The following is a 23,363-nucleotide window of genomic DNA, read 5'->3' as shown; positions in this document are numbered from 1 at the left end:
GAAATCTGTGGACTTTGGTAACTGCCAGATTTGGCAGGGGTGTGTGAGGGAGCTGTACCCAAACCTAAAGATATTTATGCAGAAAGACAGAGGCTGTCAAAAGCTGGATGGAGGGATGCTGGAAAAACGTGTGTTTCACAGGGTAAGGAAATAAATGATTTCAAACGCTTTCTCTTTGTCACCTGCACTCCCTCAGAGGCAAGAGTGAGGCTCATCCACACAGGCAGCAGTGCAGGTGCTGCACTCCTTGCTCAGCGCTCTGCTGCACCCCAGCCGCTCCCGCGCTGCCCCGCGCACTCCGGGCCGCCGGCTCTCCCTGGCACATCCTCACACCGCCCTGCTGACACATTTTGCCATTTCTAGCAAAGTCAGTGGCCGCTGGATGTCACTGTTTGATCTCCGACAGAAAGACACACGGACACTTTTCTCTGTCTCGAAATAGAGGAACTGGCATCCTTGAGAACACAACCAAAGAAACAAACCAAATAAATCCAACCAAAAAGACACAGCTTACCGGCCCAGCCCAGGACAGCTGTTTGTGGCATTCCTTCCTGGAAGAGCAGGTGATACAGGAGCAGCGCGGAACAAGCAGGGCCCCTGCTCTAAGAGGGATGACACTGCAATGCTGCTATTGCTGGCTGGACCGCGGGGAACCTCGGCTGAGGTACTCGATCAGTTTCGGGTCTGTGAACTCTGTACACTTAGAGAAGCGATGAGGACTTCTTTCCATATGCAGCACTAGGAGATGGCAGGTCATTTTGGCACTGGCCATCTAAGGTAGAAGCAGAACATTCCCCCCTCCAGTCCTTTCTCAGATTATCTCACCTCCTCTAACAGAAATCTGTGTGGCAGACACTCAGCTTTCCACTTTTCCACTTTTCATTCTCCCTGCTTGAAAGCTGCACTTGCAGACCACTCAAAGTTTGGAGACACTGGATTAAAGCAGGTCCTGCAACCTGGATTTGTTGCTCTGGCCTACGAGGTGTAAAAATGTCACACAATCCTGCACTACTGAAGCCACAACACCTTTCCCTGCAAAGGCTTGCCCTGGCTTTAAACCGGGCCTGGGCGCGGAAAGGCTGAGAAGTGAAAGGTTGTCTGTATGAAAATATTTTTCCCTCAAGGGACTTCCAGACATCTGTTGAGCCAGGGAGCCACAGAAAAAGGCTGTAGTGACCATGTGCTGAGCACCTGGCATCTCTCTTGCACTGGGGTGTGCTGAGGAGCCCTGTCCTTGGGGGTTGTTAATCAGAGGACAACATCCCTGAAGGACAGGGAGATACGATAACTGTGTCCTTCTCATTTTCTGAATTTCTGGCACCGTGTTCTTGTGTGCTGTAAGGCTGAGCACTCGGCATGGATGGAAGTCAGTGGGAGTTGCCTTCTGAGCAGCTCAGGAGGACTACAAAGATGTCCTGAGGTTGTGCAAGGAGAACATCACAAGGGACAAATCCCAACCGGAACTGGATGCTGGGGGAAACGAGAGGACAAAGGATGAGAAAAGGCTGAGGTACTTCATGCTTTCTTTGCTTCAGTCTTGAACAAGACCAAGTTGTTCTCCAGGTACCCGGGCCCCTGAGCCGGAAGACAGGGGCAGGGAGCAGAACAAAGCTCCCAAAATCCAAGGGGAAATGATTGGAGCTACACCACTTAGACACATACAAGTCTGTGGGGCCAGAGGGAATTCACAGGAAGGTAGTGAGGGAAATGGCAGAAGTGCTCACCAAGCCACTTGCCATCATTTACCAGCAGTCCTGGCCAACTGGAGAGGTCCCAGGCGACTGGAAGTTAGCAAAACTGATGCCCATCCACAAGCTTCACTTGGGCACTGGGGAGGTCACACAGCAGATCCTCTTCAGAGCTATCACACGGCACGTGCAGAACGACCAGGGGATCAGGGCCAGCCCACAGGGCTTCCTGAAAGGCAGGTGCTGCTTGACCAGCCTGATCTCCCTTTAGGACCAGGGGACCCACCCAGTGGATGAGGAACAGGCTGTGGGTGTTGTCTACCTGGATCACTGTAAAATCCTTGACGGTTTTTCCTACAGAATTCTCTGGGAGAAAGTGGCTGTGGCTGCTGTGGCTTGGAGGGGTGCACTGCTCACTGAGTTAAAAACTGGCTGGTTGTCCAGGCTCAGAGAGTGGTGCTGAATGGAGCTGCATCCAGCTGGCAGCCAGTCTCCTGTGGTGCTGCCCAGTCCTGGGGCCAGTCCTGCTTACCACCTGTGTTGATGGTCTGGATGAGGGCATGGAGTGCACCCTCAGTGAGTGTGCCGTGACACCAAGTTGGGCAGGAGTGCTGATCTGCTGGAGGGCAGGAAGGCTCTGCAGGGGCCCTAGGGAGACTGAATTGATGGAAGGTGGCCAGTGGTGTGAGGTTCAACAAGCCAAAGGCTGGACGCTGCCCTTGGGCCACAACAGTCCCCTGCAGAGTTACAGGGCCTGGGGCAGAGAGGCTGGAAAGCTGCCCAGTAGCAAAAGAGCTGGGGGTGTTGGCCCACAAGCAGCTGGATATGAGCCAGTGTGTGCCCAGCTGGGCAAAAAGGCCACTGGCATCCTGCCTTGGATTAGCAGTAGTGTGGCCAGCAGGACCAGAGCAGGGATTTGTCCCCCTGTACCCGGCACTGGTGAGGCAGCACCAGGAATCTGGCCTTCAGTTTTGGGCCCCACACCACAAGACACCGGGGGGCTGGAGCAAGTCCAGAGAGGGGCCACAAAGCTGGGGAAGGGCTGGGGGCTCAAGACTGATGAGGAGGAGCTGAGGGAGCTGTGTCTGTTCAGCGTGCAGCAAAGGAGGCCTAGAGGGGTCTTCTCACTCTCTAGAACTACCTTAGGGGAGGTTGTAGTGAGGTGGGGGCTGGTGTCTTCCTCCAGGGAAGAGGTGACAGGACAAGAGCAAATGGCCTCAGGTTGTGCTGGGGGAGGTTTATATTGGCTATTAAGAAAAAGTTTTTCACTGAAGGGTTTGTCAAGCGTTGAAACGGGCTGCTCGTGGTGATGCCATGAAGATTTTTTGCCTTTTCTTTTATACCCCTGTTATACCTTTTTTACAACTTCTGTATTCCTAGTGCCTTTTCCCTACATTCTTGGACTTGTTTGTCAAGCTAAGAGACTAAACATTTTAGCAGCTTCGTAGCTAGGGATCAGTGTGCCCCAGACCCCAAGGTCCTCTCCAGAACACATTCTGTAAACCAAGATAGAACCATCCAGGGGAAGGTTCCTTGGGGAGGGGGCCTCATTCAAGCCTCTCATTGGGGAATCTTTGATAGATATGCTAATTAGTAAAACCTATAATGTTATACCCGATCTTTTGGGGCACACTCGGCGGAGTGCATTTTGATGCATATGACCTGGACGTGGGCACCTAAGGATCCTTAAAATAAATACCAAGGTAAAATCCCTTTTCCCCTTCTAACCGTGTATGACTCTCGATTTTAAGACCAGGAAAAGGCATCAATGGAAACACTGAAAACACCATGCCTGGAGGTATATGAAAGATGTTTGGATGTGACGTTTAGGGACATGGGTTACTGGTGCACTTGGCAGAGTCAGGTTTTTGGTTGGACTGGATGATCTTTGTGGTTATTTCAGACCAAAATGATTCCATGATTCTGTGATTCAGAAGCACAGGGCTCCAGGAAGTTACTTGGGCTTTGGTGCCTGCGGTCCCCTGAACCTGGGCAGCATCGTGGCCATTGTGAGGAAACGAGAGCTTTACTCTCCATGCTCTGAGCCTGCAGGCAGTTCTGATCAAGCATCTGTGCAGCTGATTTGGATGAGGGAGTTGATCTGCCAGAAGAATGGTCTTTTCTGGGTTGTTGTTCTCCTGAATGGGGCAGTGACGTGACTGAGTTCAGAGAGTACAGAGTGTGGGGTAGGGAGGAGCAGGATGTAAGGTGAACAGAAGTGGAACAGAGGTCTGGAATTAATCGGTGGTCTGGCTAAGGGTCTTTGATTAAGCACATTAGCCTCCAGGACATGGATTTGGGTTTCTGGTGCCAGGGAGTGTTGAACTTAAGCCCTGGACAAGAAGTCAGGGTTTAAGGTACAGCTGTCTTTCCAACATGTAATATATAGATAACTGTATTTGATATGTGTTTATGGATTTATATATTTTGTGTTCTTCTTGACAGTTTGTAAAAACAGGATTATGCCCTCATGGAACTGTTGTTTTGTTATGTTTTGTTGTTATGTGGTATTCCTGCTAGTTGCAACAAGTGCTTTTTCTGATGGTTGGGGTTTTTTTCATCAGATAGATTGTTTTTACATCTGCAGTAGGGGTTGGCACGTTTCATTGCGACTCTGCTTTGCCTTCATGTCCTTCTCTGCACATATAATTGCCTGGGCTCAGTTTTCCAAGACTTAATAATATCTTGCCCTTAGATTCCCAATTTACACAAATCCTGCAAAGATCTTATATTCTTCAGATAGATGAGACTATTTGTCATAATAATTTTGCTTAGTCCTGATTACTGGCTATGACACAAACTAATTTAATCCCTAATTACTCCACTTGATAGCTCTTTAAATTCAGAGGGTTTTGTCTTATTCATTAAGGTGTTGTGGCACTTGAATTTTGTAAGGAAAGTGTTTCTTCTCCAAGTGAATTTTTTTGAAAGGGCAGCAACTCTCAAATTTTATACCCTTGGAAGTAGACTATAGGTCTCAAACAGCTCTGAGCTTGCTGTATGCAGCAGTGTGGAAGAACTCATTATGAATTATTTTCCTCCAGTATCACTTTATTTGGAATAATGGGAAGTGTTGCAACCATTTCTGACAATCTTGTCAAGTTTCCTCCCAGCTGGGAAGTTGTAGGCAAATTTATTTTCTCTGTTTTCAGTTGTCTTTGTATAATTAATTTGGCACAAAACCAGAATGGCCCCACTGTCTAACATGGAGCAAGGCTGTTCAAGGTAGAGGGAATTATCAGCTCAGTTGATTGCTCACATCAAGCTGTTATTTTTCCCAATGTCAAGGCCTCCAGCTGGGTGGGCCAACCACCTCCTCTGCGCTGCGTTGCTCTCTGCCTTGGAGGTAGAGCTATCCGGGTAGACAGCCACTTTCAGTTAGTCATCTCTATGGTGATGACAACCGATGCTCTCCACATTGATGAGAGAGAAGGCAACACTGCCTTCCATGTATTACAGCATCAGTAAAAAATAACCAGATGGAAGGGAGAATTGCAGAAAAGGATAAGTGATCAATGCTCTTTGTTTCTATCTTGCCCCTTGTTTCTATCTGCAGGTCCAGAGATGTAAATGAATGAAAAGGTCATAATTCTTTTCTTTTTCAGAAGTGAGGCTACTATCTGTGTCTGGGAAGGACCCAGCTGTGTGCTATCAGCGCGAGGCACTGTGGTCAGAGTGAACTCAGATGCGCGGAATCCTGGGGGAGTACACAGTGCAATGTCCTTTGATGCCACTTAAAGATCAGAATATTGTGTCCTTTCTCTCCCAGAATAGCTCTGCTCTGTCATCTGGCTCCCTTCACGTAAGGGTTCAGTGCTTCCATTAATAAGAGTTTGTCCACCCTCTTTCCTGGCTTTTTCAACTATTGAATCCTTGTCTGCTGTAGGGGCAAGTAGGGTACTGATGGCTATCTACAGCTCTTGTCCCTCCCCCTTGTGCTTTGTTTGGAGGAACCAAATGAACAATTTCCCTAAGACCTGACAGTAAGAAATTTCATTTCTGTAGTGGGGAATGTTTGTATTGGAAGACCAAAAATGTAATTAAGATGTTAAACATGTATGCATATGTATGTTAAATATCTATGTACACATAAAAATATATGTGCAAACTTACTTTATATATGGCTATTATAGAGTTTTATCTTCCTCTCTATGTGCTTTTTGAGAGACAATAGTTGATGACTTGATGAAAATTTCTCATATAATTAGCCCATCAGAATGGATCACTAATCCTCATTTCAATTGCTTATTCAGAACTGTTCCAGTTCTTGCATCCATTCCCTACAGTCATCTCTAGGCCTTAGCTTTAGCATGAGATCTTTAGCCTTAATGACAGCTTATAGGTCTGGCTGAAGACTTCTTCTTCTTTTCCAGAAGACAGACAAACTTCTTTTGTGATCAGTCATTGGAAGCTCATGCAAACTTGCATCAGAAGGCTGAGCAGTGTTACACCATGTCACATTTTGGTTTTTTTAAAAACTCCTGGATATGGGTATAGGGATGCTTTTAATCTCTTCCAGGTTTTTTGAATTTATAATGTATATTGTGTGGAATCTATGTGAAACCAGATTTAACAGGTCTGGCAAGGCAGAATTTTCTTGTGAAGAGTTCTTCATCCTGAGAAGAAGCTGCAAAAGAGCCAGCAGGAATTGCTTGTGGTGGTGCAGCAAGTGTTGAAAATCAGGGAACTTACTCAAATGTCTGAATGTGAATATAGATGCCTAGTTTTGAAATATCTGGCAATGATAAAGCAAACTTAGGAATTTTTACAAGAAGTGCTCGCTATCTGTATCATGATGTGAACTTTGAACCAAAGCTGCTCAACTATGGTAAATATAATCTTTGACTTACTTAGCAAAACTGTATATGTAAAAAATCATGTTCCAATTACCTGAAACTATTTCTTCCCCCACTCCCCCCAGAGATAACACAGAAGAAGTTTTAATACTTTTTTAGAATTAGTTTGGCCAAGAAAAAGTTAAAGTAGTAATAGTTTACGAGTCTGGCTGCTAGATTTGTATCTCACCTTTACAGCGACAGCAGGTGGAAGGTGTCTTCCACTTAGAGTCATTGAAAAGGACATTTTTGAGAATGTTTTTATGGCAGCCACATAGAAGTTTTGAAGAAAAGGCAGAAGAGAAACTCTGGCTATTTGCCTTCTTTCTCCTGGTACATAGTACAGTCCAATAGCTTTTAAATAATTTGCAGTTTCAGATAAAAGGCTGATTTTCCTGAAAATTAAACTAATTTTGTATTTTTTTTCAAGAATGAAAAAGAGTCATTAAGACCTCTATAACTGTCATGCTCTACAATAGACAAAGCTCTTTTATGGATCAGATACAGCCTGTACATAGAGCAGGTGACAAAATGTGCTTGAAAGAGAACAGGATGCTTAATAGATTTATGCCTAGCTTTGTTATGTTTGGATATTCGGTTTTTGTGTTGCCGCCAAATATGCTATTTTAGGCTCCCGGGTTTCTCCAGTACCACTTGAACCGAGCACTTTGTGCTTTAACCCCTCTGAGAGGCAACAAACAGGAGGATAGAATGCCCTGTCTATTTCAAATGCTACATGCAGACAAAAACAAGATACCAGGTCATTTACCCAAACCATGGGTTATACCCTCTGCCTGGGCTTGCACTCCTTGCAGGGTCCTCTCAGGGAGAGACACAGCTGCATCTCAGGCTGTTGCTGCTCACAGTCACCTCTGGGTGAAGCAGAGCTGCTGTTCTTGCTCTGTGCTTGGGTTAGGACAGAGGTGAGGAGCCCAGGGTGGGGAGGAGGACCTCTCTATGCAGCACCTGTGCGGGTATCAGCTAAAAACCAGGCACGGACTTTACAAGCCAGCATGATAAGGGAGTGTAGGAAACAGACAGACAAGTAGAAGGAAGAAATTTGACAGCATCAGGTCACTCCATCAACAACCTGACTAGATGAGTTTTCTGTAGGCATTGACCCTTGAATATAACCTTAAAGGACTTCTGATAGAGTAATGAGATCCCTTAGAACTCCTTCCCAGGCATGGAAAACAGCCTATAAGGGAGGCTGGCATCATGATTGACTGGGGAAATACAGAACAGGCAGGGGCATGAAAATGAAAATAAATACAAGATCTAGAGGTGAGAATGGCAGTCGTTTTTGTGCAGTCAAATCCACAATATATGATCCTCTCCTCTGATTGCTGGTCACTACTGAGTCTGTGATGATAGCAAGGCAAAAGTGCCTCAGACCAGCAGGTAATTGTCTACTGTGGAAGTTCGGATTTTAGAGTTTATGAGGTTGTGGTTTCATTAGGAAATTTGGACTTAAACTCTCTCCCTAGCCACTCTGTGGTTTCCTATTGTAGTTTATAATTTTGTACAGCAGTAAACAGAGGAGAAGGCAGCCCCCAGTCTACTGATGGACAAGTTTAGATGCTTTCAGTATGGGCTATAACATTAAAACCAGGTCATAAATTTGAGGTCACAATCAACTTGAAAGTCCTGTTTTCTTTCTGACATAGTTTTCCATATTGCTGCCAATAAATAAAGATGAGATTCTTTCAGTTGCAGCACCAGCTGTACTGTTTAGTTAACATTTCTATATTAGTTGTAACTTCTAGATTAACTTACCTTTTACCTTTTCCTCAGGATATTGTGTTGGCTTTTATATGGGTCTTTCACAACAGTGCAGGAGTTAAGGGCTCTCAGAATCTACTGGAACTCTTTAAAACTAGTTTCAGTTGTTCAAAAAGTAAATTTTGAGTTGTGTATCTCCTTTTAGAGTCTGTGTATCATGCGAATTCAAACTCTGACCTATTTTTTTTTCTCTTTTTATCTGAAGGTAGGCCAGGATTAGCACTGCTGAAGAGAAATGAAATAGAATTGATGTGAACTTAAAGGTAAGAAAGATTCCTTTCAGGCATATTCCCTCTCAGATTTTTGGCAACACAGAGAGCCTTCACTTTCTAGCAATTCAATTTCTTGCAATTGAAGTAAACTGCCTGAGACTCAGAGCTATTGCTCATAGAATCATTTTTCGTCTTCCCAGCCTTCTTCGATGTCTGAGAAGTAGGATGTAGGGACAAGGATGAATGGATGGAGGAGAGAAGTGGGGCTGGGAGCTGGGCAGGGGCAGCTGTGGGGGAGCTGGTGGAGGGGAGCTGTTAGGCTGCCTGTTGTTAATTGTGAAAGGAGAAGGCCTGGCACCCCATCCTGACTTCTGACCCCGTAGGTGACACCAGCTTCTACCAGTCACTCTATTAGCTCAAGCATAAATCTCCCATACTGCAAGCTCCATCTATGCTGTAATTCTATATCCTACATATGAATGGGCTGCACTTTGAGGTGCCCATAGAGCCTCAGTTAGACCTCTGAGTTTTGTGTCCTCAGCAGATTTAATTATATGATTATATACCATATTATCCATGGGATTTTGCCTCAGACTGTGCATGAGATGGAATTGCTTTGGGGATGAATAAGAGGTGTGCAGCAAAGGAACACATTGTCTGCTGGAGTCAGATTTCATTTCTTTCTGGAGTCTGAATAAAGCTGATTGGTATCTAACAACACTTCATGTGGGGAGAAGTGGATTTGGGTTTTGATGTGGCTTTTAGAAATTTTCTTCTTGAATGGGTATTAGAATTTCTTTTTTTTTTTTGCTTCCTTGATGCCTGATGCATAAACTGATGATGACAAATTCCTTCCAGTCCTGGTGCATTTGAATGAAGCCTCCCTTCCCCTGCCTAGCTCACAAGGAGGTGGACAAGGCTGGAGGGGAGGCAGATGGCAGCATGTACAGACAGGGAGGAAAATGGTCTGGTTTTGGGTGAGCTATTGAAGAAGGACTGTTTATGCTTCTGCAGTTTTTCTACATCCTAAATAGTATTTAATTTTCCTAAAGGGACATTTTCTGTCACAAAATACCTCCCCTGGAAAACTTCCGGTCAGCGGTCCTGATTGACACAGGAGATTCCAGGAAAAGAAAAGAAAATCTGATGGAGAAGACTGGGGTCTGTTCATGTTTCTGCCATAAAGCTGTGATGGTTTTGGTTAAGTTGTTGTGTATTAAATCTCCACAGTCACCAAATCTCCCCTGTTCTCCAGACGGATGGGTTGAGGCCATTTGTAAAGGCAACATATGTTCACAGATGTAGAAAAAAACACCAAGCATACCTAAATTCAGTATAAAACACTCCAGAGGTCTAGAAGTCTGGACGACAAGTTTTCTAAATTGGGTTTTCACAATTACAGGCCTTTTGGTAAATTGATACTATCAGTATTTATTCATGTTGAAGTTGTTATGGAAATAATTAATGAACTTGATAATTTAAAGTTACTGTCACAGAAAAAGTCATAATGACATAATGAGAAGTTGAACTTCGAGAGCAGACTGAGAAAGATGTGTGGGGATTGATGAGAAAACAGCATAGCTGCTCATACTTTAAACCAATGCTATGGCTGATTTGGGGCAGGAGGGAAAAGTATTTGAACAAATCTACTGTGCAGAAAGGGAATACATAGAGGAACTTCTGATTTCCTAGACCTGACTGGGGAGAAGACTTACTTTATCCTGTCACCTACAAGCTTGTGCATTTTGTAAGGTAAGGGTTTCCCTTGAAGTCTTAACTGAAGCAGAAGTTTCAATTGTTAGTTGCATGATCTTTTAAAAAAACATGCCTCAAATTCATATTTATGAAAATTAATTTCCCAGAGAAAGATTTGGATATACTCCAATTTGTCAAAGAATTTAAAGAGTCCTGTTCTTTTATTACCTGGTCAGAGAGAATGAGCTGCCTGCAACTAGTCAAAATCTAAGAAAGCATTTTGCAGATATTTGACAGATCATTCAAGCAGAGAGTGAGTCTGAAAAGACCAGTGTCTGCCCAAGAAGTCCGTGTACTGCATGCTAAGAGAGGTGAACTTCAGAAAAATAAACTACTGTATTGATAAAAAAATTGGCCAAAACTTTACCTTAAAAATTGTAACAATTCAAAGCTTACTCTAGAATTTCTATTTACTTGTAGGACATTTCTCTTCCTGGATTTTAGATATTTGTGTATTTTCCAGTGCTTTTTTACAAAAACAAAGTGAATATTTTCAAGCTGTAGGATAAATTTCATAATTTTATCCTGCTATTAAGTTTTTGGGGTTTTTTTGGTGGCAGGTTCATGTTGAACAAATGCAGATGTCCATAGAAATGCATGAACGTGTCTGTGGTTTTAGAGGAAGGGGAGAAGTCTGAGTTGAGTGCTCTGAAGAGTCCTTTTCTAACATGAAAATGGGAAGATCTGATAGTGGTATGATGCTTTCAGCTGGTATTCATAATCCACCATCTGTACAGAAAGAGGTGGTACTCAAGAAACACATATGACCACACCCATACCAGATACCAGTGCAGATGACAACTAGTATAAGATTGTTAGTGATCTATGAAGCACTCAACACAACAGTGCTCCTTCTGTGCATCAAAAGCCAAGTAGATCTGTGCCAAGAAAGGCTATCAACAATCTACTTACTGAGGCCACATCGTGGGCTATGTGGTGGTTCATGGTAGTGACATTGGTGCAAATGAATGCACCTGAGGCAACAGCATGGCAAGAAATTTTCTGTAAAACTCACCTGTGACCCAAAGACTGGCAACAAAAGCAATGGGACTCTAATCACATCTTAACCCTCTAATCTCAGTCTGTACCTACAAACTACAAGCTTATTAAAGCACCCTCCTTAAGTAGTGTTTAACGCTTCTGTTACAGCTCTCCATTTCTACCGCTAGACCTTTGGTTTGGCAGCTGCTCTTTTTTCCTTGGAGATGCCTCCTCACTGAAAGGGAAGGGTGGTTTTTCTTCTGCCCCCATTTAGGAGAGCAGTGACCATGCAACGAGCAAACAACCTGTGAACTCCCCAGAGCCTCACCTGTTGAAGCCCCTCAGTTTGCTTAATTGCACATGTTGTGAACAAAAGGCAGTGCAGATTCCTCAGGGGCGAGGCACAGCACGTGGAAACTCTGGCTTTATGGAAGCCTAGCATTACCAGCGTGGAGCAGTGGGACACCGGCGCCGATCAAACAGGCACCCGGCACCGCAGAGCCCTGCTTGGAGTGAGGCTCCAGAAAAGGCAGCGCAGGGGTGGGTAACGAGACTCGTGCTGAGTAAGAACCACGATCATGCAGCGTTCTGCTCCGCTCGTCAGTGAACCTGCTGATGGAATCAGGTGCTGTGGTCTGAACCCTGAGCCCTGCAGCCGTGCTGGCAGCCGCGCAGGTGAATGTGCGGATGGAGTGGGAAGTGGGAAGTGAGATACCCCAGGTTACTGTACCAAGGAGACAGGAGTGCTTGGGACTCTGCGTACTCAGGTGGGGAGGCCAACTCTCCCAGGGGACTGTAGCCAAATCTTCTGGTCTCTGTAGCACCTTAAAGTCGATTTGTGCCATGCACTGCTGCTATCACTCTGGGATGACCTAATATTTTCCTGCTGGGAGTTGGATGGCTGGGATATTTTGTACAGTGCTTTGCTACAGGTGAAATTTCACCTAAATGCTGCCTAATCAGACACTCTCTGCCCCCCATCTCCCATGTCAACTAATTTTGCCAGGACGCAGCTGGTTAGCAGAGTTCACCCTGCACATCCGTGTTGGCCTCATGAGTTGCTGTTTGGCTCAGCGTACTACCTGTGTATGGGTCTCAACAGGTAAATGCTCTAGTTCTTTTATTTCCAAGATTACACTCAGGAAGTTGCTTGAAAATGCTGACTGAAAGTAGAAACAAATTTTTACCCTTTCCCCTTCATTATTACAGACCTGGCTAATAATCAGCTATGAATTAAAATAATTTGTGGGCACAAGTAAGTTTTAGGAGTCTGATGTTAGATTCAGAAATGTGGCCATCAATAATGGCAGTAATAGAAGTATATGCCTGCAGTTTGCTGCTACGACTGGAGTAGAAGATAATTACCACTCGTCTTCTTTCAGCCCTGATTACTGCAACTCTAATGCTGGCAGCTGCAGCAATGTTTTGCCTTGATACTCTTAACAATAGCTCTCACAGAGCAGTTCAAGGATATTAAGCTGGTTTGCCTCGTTGAAAAGAGATGAAACCTTGCATGCAGCTACTATGTAAATTCTGATGAATCATTGCAGCCCACATGTTTATGCTCCACTAGTTTATGTGAGAAGTGGGCTGCAGTGGGTTTTTTCTCTGTGGAAAGCCATAAGAAAAGCAAGGTTAACACATACTTTTAAGAGAAATTTGAGGTGGCTCTTAGTCATGTGAGTTTAGATGGTTGGAACAAAGAGCAAACATCACTGATTCCACTGTATTGCTGGTCAGGTTGATTTCATTTTTTGTGCCAAGTTTTGCTGTTTTTTATTTAAGTGCCCAATTTAAGTAACTTTATTGCTTCAGTGGAGCAAGAGTTGAGCAATTTGGCCTTAAACAAGGTGAGACTTTCATCTTCAAAGTATATGTTTCTCCTTCTATTTGCATTTTTGATACGCTGTTCAGAAAGCACAGTACTGATGTTTCTTTTTCAAGGGGAAGACAGTGTTTTGTGTAGTTTATTTTTGAAAGTTTTGTTTCATTTAGATAGTAAATTATTGATATTGATCTCTGTGTTCCTGTCAGATGTTCCCTTTCACCAAGATTTACTTGTTATTTGTATATCCATACTGCTAAGCGAGTCCTAGCCTGAACATGCACCTTCTGATCCTATTTCAATTAATCTGTGGCTGTTCTACTCGTCACAGTGGGAACACAAACTGGTACACAGGAGCATAACAGGCGTTGCTTACTTTATGTTTCTGAATGTTCATTTAGTACCATTTTCGATATTTTGATTGCAAAAGGAGGAAGATATGAGGTGTGAAGAGTATTGAGTGAAAGAGTTCTGTCATTTGGTTTCTTGCTTTAGCTAATTTATATTTGAGGAAAGCTCAAAGTGCAAGGCAGAGGAACTGATATGTTTTAAACTATCCAACTTTCTGCTGTAAAATTAAGTGAACTTTGCTTAGACTTGAGTATTGGGGTTTCAGAAGGATAAACCAGCAACAAGAGATTCTCAATATTCCCTGGCAATCCTGGCTAGTCTCCTTTTTTATCATTATTTTTATTTATTATTTATATACAGAACTGGGTAGGTTACAGGTGGTCCTATGTGGCTCAGAGCCCTGAGAGAAATAAACCTGTGACTCTTGTAATTGCTCAGCTGCTTGCATAGATGCAGTAGTCAAAAGCTATGTAGTAGTCAATTTTCTCTGTAGTTAAGCTTTTGCTCTGCATTAAACAGATACTAGTAACACCCCACCAAATTCCATATTATTAGACTGGTTGAAAATGTGCTGTTGTAGAGTATTAAAATCCATCATCAGTCCTTTTTCTTGTACAATGGTTCCAGTGGCAAACATGAAATTGAAAGTGAGTGTGATTTAGCACTGGACCTTCAAAACAATTTATCATGCTGTTTAAAACAACTATGTTACAAAAGTTACATGGATGAACCTGCCTAGAGTTTGCCTAATGCACTAAGTTCATAACTGTCAGCATATTCCCAAAATCTTTTGGGGGAGCTATACCCATTACCTTTTATACACAATTTTATCAGGTAACCAGGAGCTTGGTTAACATATGAAGTCCACTAGGGAATCAGTAAACAGTTTTTTCCTTCTCTGTTTTTTTCTATTGATTTCCAAGATGAGGAGGCAAAAAATCAGCCAACTCAAAAAATGTGTGATACATCAGGGAGCAGGAAAAGCAGCTGGTTGTATCATCGGTGTCCCTTTTTTTAATGCATCATATAAAAAGCACTCTGAACTTTGAAAGGTTTTCAACATTTTGTGATATCTTCTTTGCCTGAGACTCAAATTTCACTATAGGAATATCTTAAGGTAGCTTTGGACCCTATGGCTCAAGGAATAGCTTCTAACAGTGTCCTGGCTGAGAGTACTTTGCCCAAGAACACTCACAGATGGAAAACTGAAGAGATGCTTTTGGGGGAGATGAGAGAGAGGGATGTCTCTTAGACAATGCTGATGTAGAGGGGGGATGGTACTCAGTTTTTCTATGTCCTGGATGACTATTGTGAAAAGAAGGTTCTTAGTTCTTGTATATTGGAGCAGAAGGACAGGTGGAGAAATGCTCTGTTGGGTAATTTGGATCCTGATCACGGAGATACTTTCTCAGGATTTTTAGGATTATGCAGCAGTCCACACAGAGTCATAGCATTGCTTAAGTTGTAAAAGACATTTTAAATCCTTAAGCTGAACTATAAACCTGTCAATTCCACCACTAAATCCTCTTCCAAAGCACCACAGCATCATATCTTCTAAATACTTCCAGGGATATTTATTTTAAGCCTGCCCACATCTGTGGGCAACCTCTTCCAAGTTGGAATGAATGCAGAAGACAGACAAAAAAAATTTATTGTCCCATGACTTTTCACCTTACATCCTGCTCCTCCCTACCCCACACTCTGTACTCTCTGAACTCAGTCACGTCACTGCCCCATTCAGGAGAACAACAACCCAGAAAAGACCATTCTTCTGGCAGATCAACTCCCTCATCCAAATCAGCTGCACAGATGCTTGATCAGAACTGCCTGCAGGCTCAGAGCATGGAGAGTAAAGCTCTCGTTTCCTCACAATGGCCACGATGCTGCCCAGGTTCAGGGGACCGCAGGCACCAAAGCCCAAGTAACTTCCTGGAGCCCTGTGCTTCTGAATCACAGAATCATGGAATCATTTTGGTCTGAAATAACCACAAAGATCATCCAGTCCAACCAAAAACCTGACTCTGCCAAGTGCACCAGTAACCCATGTCCCTAAACGTCACATCCAAACATCTTTCATATACCTCCAGGCATGGTGTTTTCAGTGTTTCCATTGATGCCTTTTCCTGGTCTTAAAATCGAGAGTCATACACGGTTAGAAGGGGAAAAGGGATTTTACCTTGGTATTTATTTTAAGGATCCTTAGGTGCCCACGTCCAGGTCATATGCATCAAAATGCACTCCGCCGAGTGTGCCCCAAAAGATCGGGTATAACATTATAGGTTTTACTAATTAGCATATCTATCAAAGATTCCCCAATGAGAGGCTTGAATGAGGCCCCCTCCCCAAGGAACCTTCCCCTGGATGGTTCTATCTTGGTTTACAGAATGTGTTCTGGAGAGGACCTTGGGGTCTGGGGCACACTGATCCCTAGCTACGAAGCTGCTAAAATGTTTAGTCTCTTAGCTTGACAAACAAGTCCAAGAATGTAGGGAAAAGGCACTAGGAATACAGAAGTTGTAAAAAAGGTATAACAGGGGTATAAAAGAAAAGGCAAAAAATCTTCATGGCATCACCACGAGCAGCCCGTTTCAACGCTTGACAAACCCTTCAGTGAAAAACTTTTTCTTAATAGCCAATATAAACCTCCCCCAGCACAACCTGAGGCCATTTGCTCTTGTCCTGTCACCTCTTCCCTGGAGGAAGACACCAGCCCCCACCTCACTACAACCTCCCCTAAGGTAGTTCTAGAGAGTGAGAAGACCCCTCTAGGCCTCCTTTGCTGCACGCTGAACAGACACAGCTCCCTCAGCTCCTCCTCATCAGTCTTGAGCCCCCAGCCCTTCCCCAGCTTTGTGGCCCCTCTCTGGACTTGCTCCAGCCCCCCGGTGTCTTGTGGTGTGGGGCCCAAAACTGAAGGCCAGATTCCTGGTGCTGCCTCACCAGTGCCGGGTACAGGGGGACAAATCCCTGCTCTGGTCCTGCTGGCCACACTACTGCTAATCCAAGGCAGGATGCCAGTGGCCTTTTTGCCCAGCTGGGCACACACTGGCTCATATCCAGCTGCTTGTGGGCCAACACCCCCAGCTCTTTTGCTACTGGGCAGCTTTCCAGCCTCTCTGCCCCAGGCCCTGTAACTCTGCAGGGGACTGTTGTGGCCCAAGGGCAGCGTCCAGCCTTTGGCTTGTTGAACCTCACACCACTGGCCACCTTCCATCAATTCAGTCTCCCTAGGGCCCCTGCAGAGCCTTCCTGCCCTCCAGCAGATCAGCACTCCTGCCCAACTTGGTGTCACGGCACACTCACTGAGGGTGCACTCCATGCCCTCATCCAGACCATCAACACAGGTGGTAAGCAGGACTGGCCCCAGGACTGGGCAGCACCACAGGAGACTGGCTGCCAGCTGGATGCAGCTCCATTCAGCACCACTCTCTGAGCCTGGACAACCAGCCAGTTTTTAACTCAGTGAGCAGTGCACCCCTCCAAGCCACAGCAGCCACAGCCACTTTCTCCCAGAGAATTCTGTAGGAAAAACCGTCAAGGATTTTACAGTGATCCAGGTAGACAACACCCACAGCCTGTTCCTCATCCACTGGGTGGGTCCCCTGGTCCTAAAGGGAGATCAGGCTGGTCAAGCAGCACCTGCCTTTCAGGAAGCCCTGTGGGCTGGCCCTGATCCCCTGGTCGTTCTGCACGTGCCGTGTGATAGCTCTGAAGAGGATCTGCTGTGTGACCTCCCCAGTGCCCAAGTGAAGCTTGTGGATGGGCATCAGTTTTGCTAACTTCCAGTCGCCTGGGACCTCTCCAGTTGGCCAGGACTGCTGGTAAATGATGGCAAGTGGCTTGGTGAGCACTTCTGCCATTTCCCTCACTACCTTCCTGTGAATTCCCTCTGGCCCCACAGACTTGTATGTGTCTAAGTGGTGTAGCTCCAATCATTTCCCCTTGGATTTTGGGAGCTTTGTTCTGCTCCCTGCCCCTGTCTTCCGGCTCAGGGGCCCGGGTACCTGGAGAACAACTTGGTCTTGTTCAAGACTGAAGCAAAGAAAGCATGAAGTACCTCAGCCTTTTCTCATCCTTTGTCCTCTCGTTTCCCCCAGCATCCAGTTCCGGTTGGGATTTGTCCCTTGTGATGTTCTCCTTGCACAACCTCAGGACATCTTTGTAGTCCTCCTGAGCTGCTCAGAAGGCAACTCCCACTGACTTCCATCCATGCCGAGTGCTCAGCCTTACAGCACACAAGAACACGGTGCCAGAAATTCAGAAAATGAGAAGGACACAGTTATCGTATCTCCCTGTCCTTCAGGGATGTTGTCCTCTGATTAACAACCCCCAAGGACAGGGCTCCTCAGCACACCCCAGTGCAAGAGAGATGCCAGGTGCTCAGCACATGGTCACTACAGCCTTTTTCTGTGGCTCCCTGGCTCAACAGATGTCTGGAAGTCCCTTGAGGGAAAAATATTTTCATACAGACAACCTTTCACTTCTCAGCCTTTCCGCGCCCAGGCCCGGTTTAAAGCCAGGGCAAGCCTTTGCAGGGAAAGGTGTTGTGGCTTCAGTAGTGCAGGATTGTGTGACATTTTTACACCTCGTAGGCCAGAGCAACAAATCCAGGTTGCAGGACCTGCTTTAATCCAGTGTCTCCAAACTTTGAGTGGTCTGCAAGTGCAGCTTTCAAGCAGGGAGAATGAAAAGTGGAAAAGTGGAAAGCTGAGTGTCTGCCACACAGATTTCTGTTAGAGGAGATGAGATAATCTGAGAAAGGACTGGAGGGGGGAATGTTCTGCTTCTACCTTAGATGGCCAGTGCCAAAATGACCTACCATCTCCTAGTGCTGCATATGGAAAGAAGTCCTCATCGCTTCTCTAAGTGTACAGAGTTCACAGACCCGAAACTGATCGAGTACCTCAGCCGAGGTTCCCCGCGGTCCAGCCAGCAATAGCAGCATTGCAGTGTCATCCCTCTTAGAGCAGGGGCCCTGCTTGTTCCGCGCTGCTCCTGTATCACCTGCTCTTCCAGGAAGGAATGCCACAAACAGCTGTCCTGGGCTGGGCCGGTAAGCTGTGTCTTTTTGGTTGGATTTATTTGGTTTGTTTCTTTGGTTGTGTTCTCAAGGATGCCAGTTCCTCTATTTCGAGACAGAGAAAAGTGTCCGTGTGTCTTTCTGTCGGAGATCAAACAGTGACATCCAGCGGCCACTGACTTTGCTAGAAATGGCAAAATGTGTCAGCAGGGCGGTGTGAGGATGTGCCAGGGAGAGCCGGCGGCCCGGAGTGCGCGGGGCAGCGCGGGAGCGGCTGGGGTGCAGCAGAGCGCTGAGCAAGGAGTGCAGCACCACCACCTTTCCTTCCCTCTGTATTTCCTCTGAAGGGTTTACAGCCTGCCACTGCAGCGGTCCAGTTGTGTTGAGCCCATCTGTCTCCCCATCCTGGGCAATGGTCATTTCTGCTCATAAATCCTGGGCCACAGCCCATATAACATGGCTGCTTCATAGAAAGGAAGCAGCCTTGTACTTTTGGCGTAGTTATGGCACAGCAGCCTTGCAAACATGAGGAAAGAGGTCTAAAGCAGCTTTCAAGGGCTGTGGATAAGATAAAATCATAAGATTGATGAAATGAGCGCAGGAATTGATAAGAAGCAGCTGCCAGTGTAGTGCTAGGCACTAATATCTGAGAAAAGCCAAAGGCCACTGCAGCTGGAAGATAAAGGATGAAAAGAAGGAGGAGAAGAATATCTGAGGGACAAGGACAAGGGCAAGGGGTTCCTATATTGGAAAGGGAAGGAGGAAGACAGATGTGTTCCAACAAGGCGCCACAGTGGGAATCTCCTTCTCTGGCAGGCAAGGAATGCATCAGGCAGGGCCAGCAGGCAGGCCCCACTCGTGCATGGCCTTACAGCCTGTAACAAGGCTGCAGTGGTTGCTTCAGCTCCAGTGCACTCTTGGGCATCAAAGGGTGCAAATCAGACCAAAAAGGTGCTGCTGTGCGTCCACCCCCTTTTGGACCAAGGCTTGGAGCAAGTGCCACCTGGGAGGTTGTCCTTGCATTTGCTGATGGCATCTGCCAGGATGCAACCTGCACAGACTTTAAAGGGCACATGGCATAACCTGTCTCACAGTACACAGGGAAAGAATTCCAAAGTGAGAGTGGTGGGGGTTTTCTGCATGTTTTCACATTTGACAGGCAAGAGGCTTATCTTATATTCAGGGTAGTACAGTAGTAAAATGAGAGAAAAAAGGTTATTGCTCCCTCAGGTTGAACTGCAGACTGCAAGAGGCTGCATCATTTAGCTACTGAACAGGCTAAACCCAATATTTTTAAAGGATTTTATGAGGTGATTAATGGACTGGAACACACTAAGGATATAACATATCAGTAATATAAATCCCAATTTACTACAAAAAACCCCTAAAAAAACAAGCCCAAAATATGCAGATGGTGTCCAGATAGCTCTGAATAATAAATGGAAAGTCACTTAAACTGGACTAGGTGGTGACTTTAGCTACTGTGAAGAATACCATACAATAAGTCCATGGGTTACCTCTACACTCTCCATAATGGAACCAAATCAGAGAAAGGTAAAAAAGTCTTCCAAAAGCTGTGGTGCTTTCATGAAATCTAGGCACTTATACAAAATAGCTACCAAAATCTCTCAAGACTTATTCATTTTGATCCAAGATTGGCACAGATCTAAACAAGGAAAATGCCCAGGTGTGCTGCTAATCCCTTTTAACAAAGCTTTCACAGAGAAAACCCTAGTAATGCAGTCCCAAGGAACATGTCCATGCTTCTGAGCCTGCTGACACATTGACCTGCTGCAGGCTGAAACTGCTTGATTTGCTCCTCTGCACCTCTCACGGGCACAAAACCTTCCCCGAGATCTGCATCACAATGGCACAAAACCTCTGACAGATACCTGCTTTAAAGGCACTCTTATAAAAATAGAACAACTTGTGGAGATGAGGTCTTTGTCAAACCTTTGGTCTTTTCTTTCTTAGGTGGGGTCACAGCACTTTCGGTTTCCTTTGGGAAGGAAACATAATTATAATGTTCAGGGCAGGGAGAAGAGTAAAGGAAAAGTACTTATTTAACAATGGCAGGAAGTCAAAAAAAAAAACAAAAGTGCCATAAATCTGTTTCTGTAAAAGCAATGTCTTTTTCTTTTTCTACATCTTTTCTGAAAGTATGCTTGCTTAGGGATGCTGATTGCCTTGCATTTTGTTTTGTTTTGTTTTGTTTGCCTTTTTTTTAGCTTATAAAGAAAACACACACACAGATTAAAAAAAGCAAACAAAAAAACCCCAACAACAACAAAAAACCACAAAACAAAAACCACTAAAACAAAACAAAAAACCCCATACCCCAAAACAAATTTAAAAAAAAAAAAGCAAACTCAAACAACACTCCACCTTGAGTACTTACGATGAAATAAACCCTTTTGGAACTTCCTTCCCTCCACCCCTCCTGCTGTTCTTGTTCCCTGCCTCCGTTCCCGCCCCCCGCGGTTTATCTGCGCGGTCCCCGGTGCACCGCGGGCTGGGGAAGTTCACTCGCGGTTCAGAGGCGGGCAGGGAACACTGTGTTCCCGGCACGGCGCTCGGGCGCGGTGATGCACCCTCGGCAGCACGACCCGCGCTCCTCCGCCCGCCCGCAGCCAGCCCAGCCCTCTTCCCAAACGTGCGGTGCGAGCGCTGAGATTCCTCTCCCTCGCTTCAAGTCGGGTGGAGAAGGTCCTTTCCTTCCCAACTCACCCTCCACCGAGTTTAGTTAGAGTGAAAGCACTTCCATGCAAAGCATCGTGACCTTGGAAAGGTGGGAACACCTCCCCCTTTCTGCAAACACCACTCGTACAAGGACTAGATGAAGTGTTCTTGCTTGTCACCAGAATCTGAACTCCAAGACCGCACCCTGGGTCCACCACTGACTTCTGACTGGCTTCAGAGAGAAATGACAACATTAAAGGGGAGCACCTCTTTCCCCCGCAGGGCTGCAGCCAGCCGAGCGGTGGGGGTACATCTCTCAAGAGGGAAGGGTCCCTGCATGGGTCAGGTCTCCTCCCAGCGGTGAAAACTGTGGCCTCCTCACCACACCGCCTGTGTGCTGGTTAAGGGACCACGAATAGGAATGTATGTATTGGGCTGGGTTTGCCGAGAGGTGGCTGCCATGGGAGGAGCAAAGTGTTGACTGCAGGGATGCCCTCAGCTGTGAGAGAATGTTCCCTGCTGACCTGTATATGTAAATGGTGGTGATTCATTGCTTCAGCAGTCACTGGGTCTTGTTACACTCTAAATGAAGGAAAGTGAGACTTGTACTGCATTCTCAACATTTAACCTGGCTTTTTTTTCCTGTATCTGAAGAAGTGCCGAGAACTGGAAAAGCCACGGGCATTCCATATACATAAGAGCACTGAGCCTTGTTCTTGCATGATAACCTGTAATTGAAACCTGGGTATGAAAAAAGTGTGAGTCCTTACAAACACAAACCCCAAACTGACTCTAAAACTGATCTATACTTTTCTGACAGTTTCTTCCTGGTGTAAGGTTATGCCAAAAAAATGAAACCACAGATCACCACAGTGAAGGCTGAGAGGGAGGAAAAGCCATGAAGGAAGAATGTTGCTTGTCCTTAACAGTGTAGGTAATAATTGCAGGCTAAAGGTGCCTGATAGGGAAGGCAGGCAGGAATCACGAGGCTATGGAGAGATGCAGCTCAGGCCAATGTGCCATGTGGATTACTGTAAGGCGCAGGCTTAGGCTCTGCTACTGGGCTGCAAGCTGACAGCTCTATACACAGGGACACTTTTCAGAGTGTGTGTTGAAAAGTTTGTGGTATTTGTTGTCTTTTCAATCTTACAATGCCTGCTAGTAAGCAGTTTCCTTGTTGGCTAATAAATGGAGCATGCTGGAGACAAAGTTATCTCCAGCTTTGCCTTACACTTACCAGATCCATCAGCAGGTTAAAAAAAAAACAAACATTACTCATTCCCAGTATTGCCCTCTAATAAAAATACATCTCTGGCCTGAACACATTGTTTCTTCATTCCTTTCCTCCAGGACTGAACTTCTGGCTCACTGGTGCACGAGTTTCAAAAAGGATGGTGAGAAACTTTGAAATTAATAATGAAATCTACAACCAAAAGAAAATATACAAAGTCCAACTGCATAGCATAGGCATTGAGCAAACAGCCCTTGGCCATTGTTACAATTTTTTTGTACAAGTATTATTTTTACATTGTGACATTTTTATATCTGCAGAGATGAAAACTGAAGACAACTGGCTTCCAACAGGGTTAGCTGGGTCATTATGGAGAAACTGAGAGTTTACTATTTTCTACAAAGCCATGCAGGGTTTTGCATGACTTCCAGTACAAGTTCCTTCCATTTTTTTCCTTATTTGTTCCATGTTTCATCTGATGCCATAATTTATTCTGAACTGGTAGCCTTTTGCCCCATCTCTGACTGTCATGTCTCCACCAATTTCTGCAAATACACAAAAATACTTTGATCATTTTAAGATGGAAAAATATTCTTCCCCAACCCATCCATGCTTCCCCCCTTAACTGAACAGATTAAAGTCAGAATCCGATTATTCATAATTAATCTCTGGGCATAACAATGTTTTTATTTCAGCTTCAAAGGAATGATTTCACAAGATTTTTTTCTGTATCTTTTATTTTTCATAGCTAATATGCTGCCCCAATTCTTCAGACAGTGGTGAAATGCAAGGTTTTTCCAAATTTTTTACATATTGACGAAAGAATTGCAGTGAACACAAAAGACAATTGCTGCCTTCACATAAGATAAATTCAGAGATCAATACGTACCATACTGTAGCAAACCTATGTCATCATGTATGTGTGTGCACACAACACACACACATTTTCCACAAACCTGAACAATGGCTGGAATAGCTTCTGCAGTGCTGCTAACAGGAAAGAC

At 45.1% G+C, this 23,363-nt stretch overlaps 1 long non-coding RNA gene across 1 annotated transcript; it reads left to right on the top strand.

Moving 5' to 3' along the window:
- The first annotated feature begins 7,496 nt into the window (after positions 1-7,496).
- On the top strand, positions 7,497-13,965 carry LOC116438457. The gene is made up of 2 exons (XR_004237755.1): positions 7,497-8,568; positions 9,570-13,965. It is a non-coding gene; the product is annotated as an uncharacterized LOC116438457 (long non-coding RNA).
- The last annotated feature ends 9,398 nt before the right edge of the window (positions 13,966-23,363 follow it).

Source organism: Corvus moneduloides, chromosome Z, assembly GCF_009650955.1.
Source record: "Corvus moneduloides isolate bCorMon1 chromosome Z, bCorMon1.pri, whole genome shotgun sequence".
Classification (NCBI taxonomy): Eukaryota; Metazoa; Chordata; class Aves; order Passeriformes; family Corvidae; genus Corvus; species Corvus moneduloides.
This window is presented reverse-complemented; position numbering and strand designations above follow the sequence as displayed.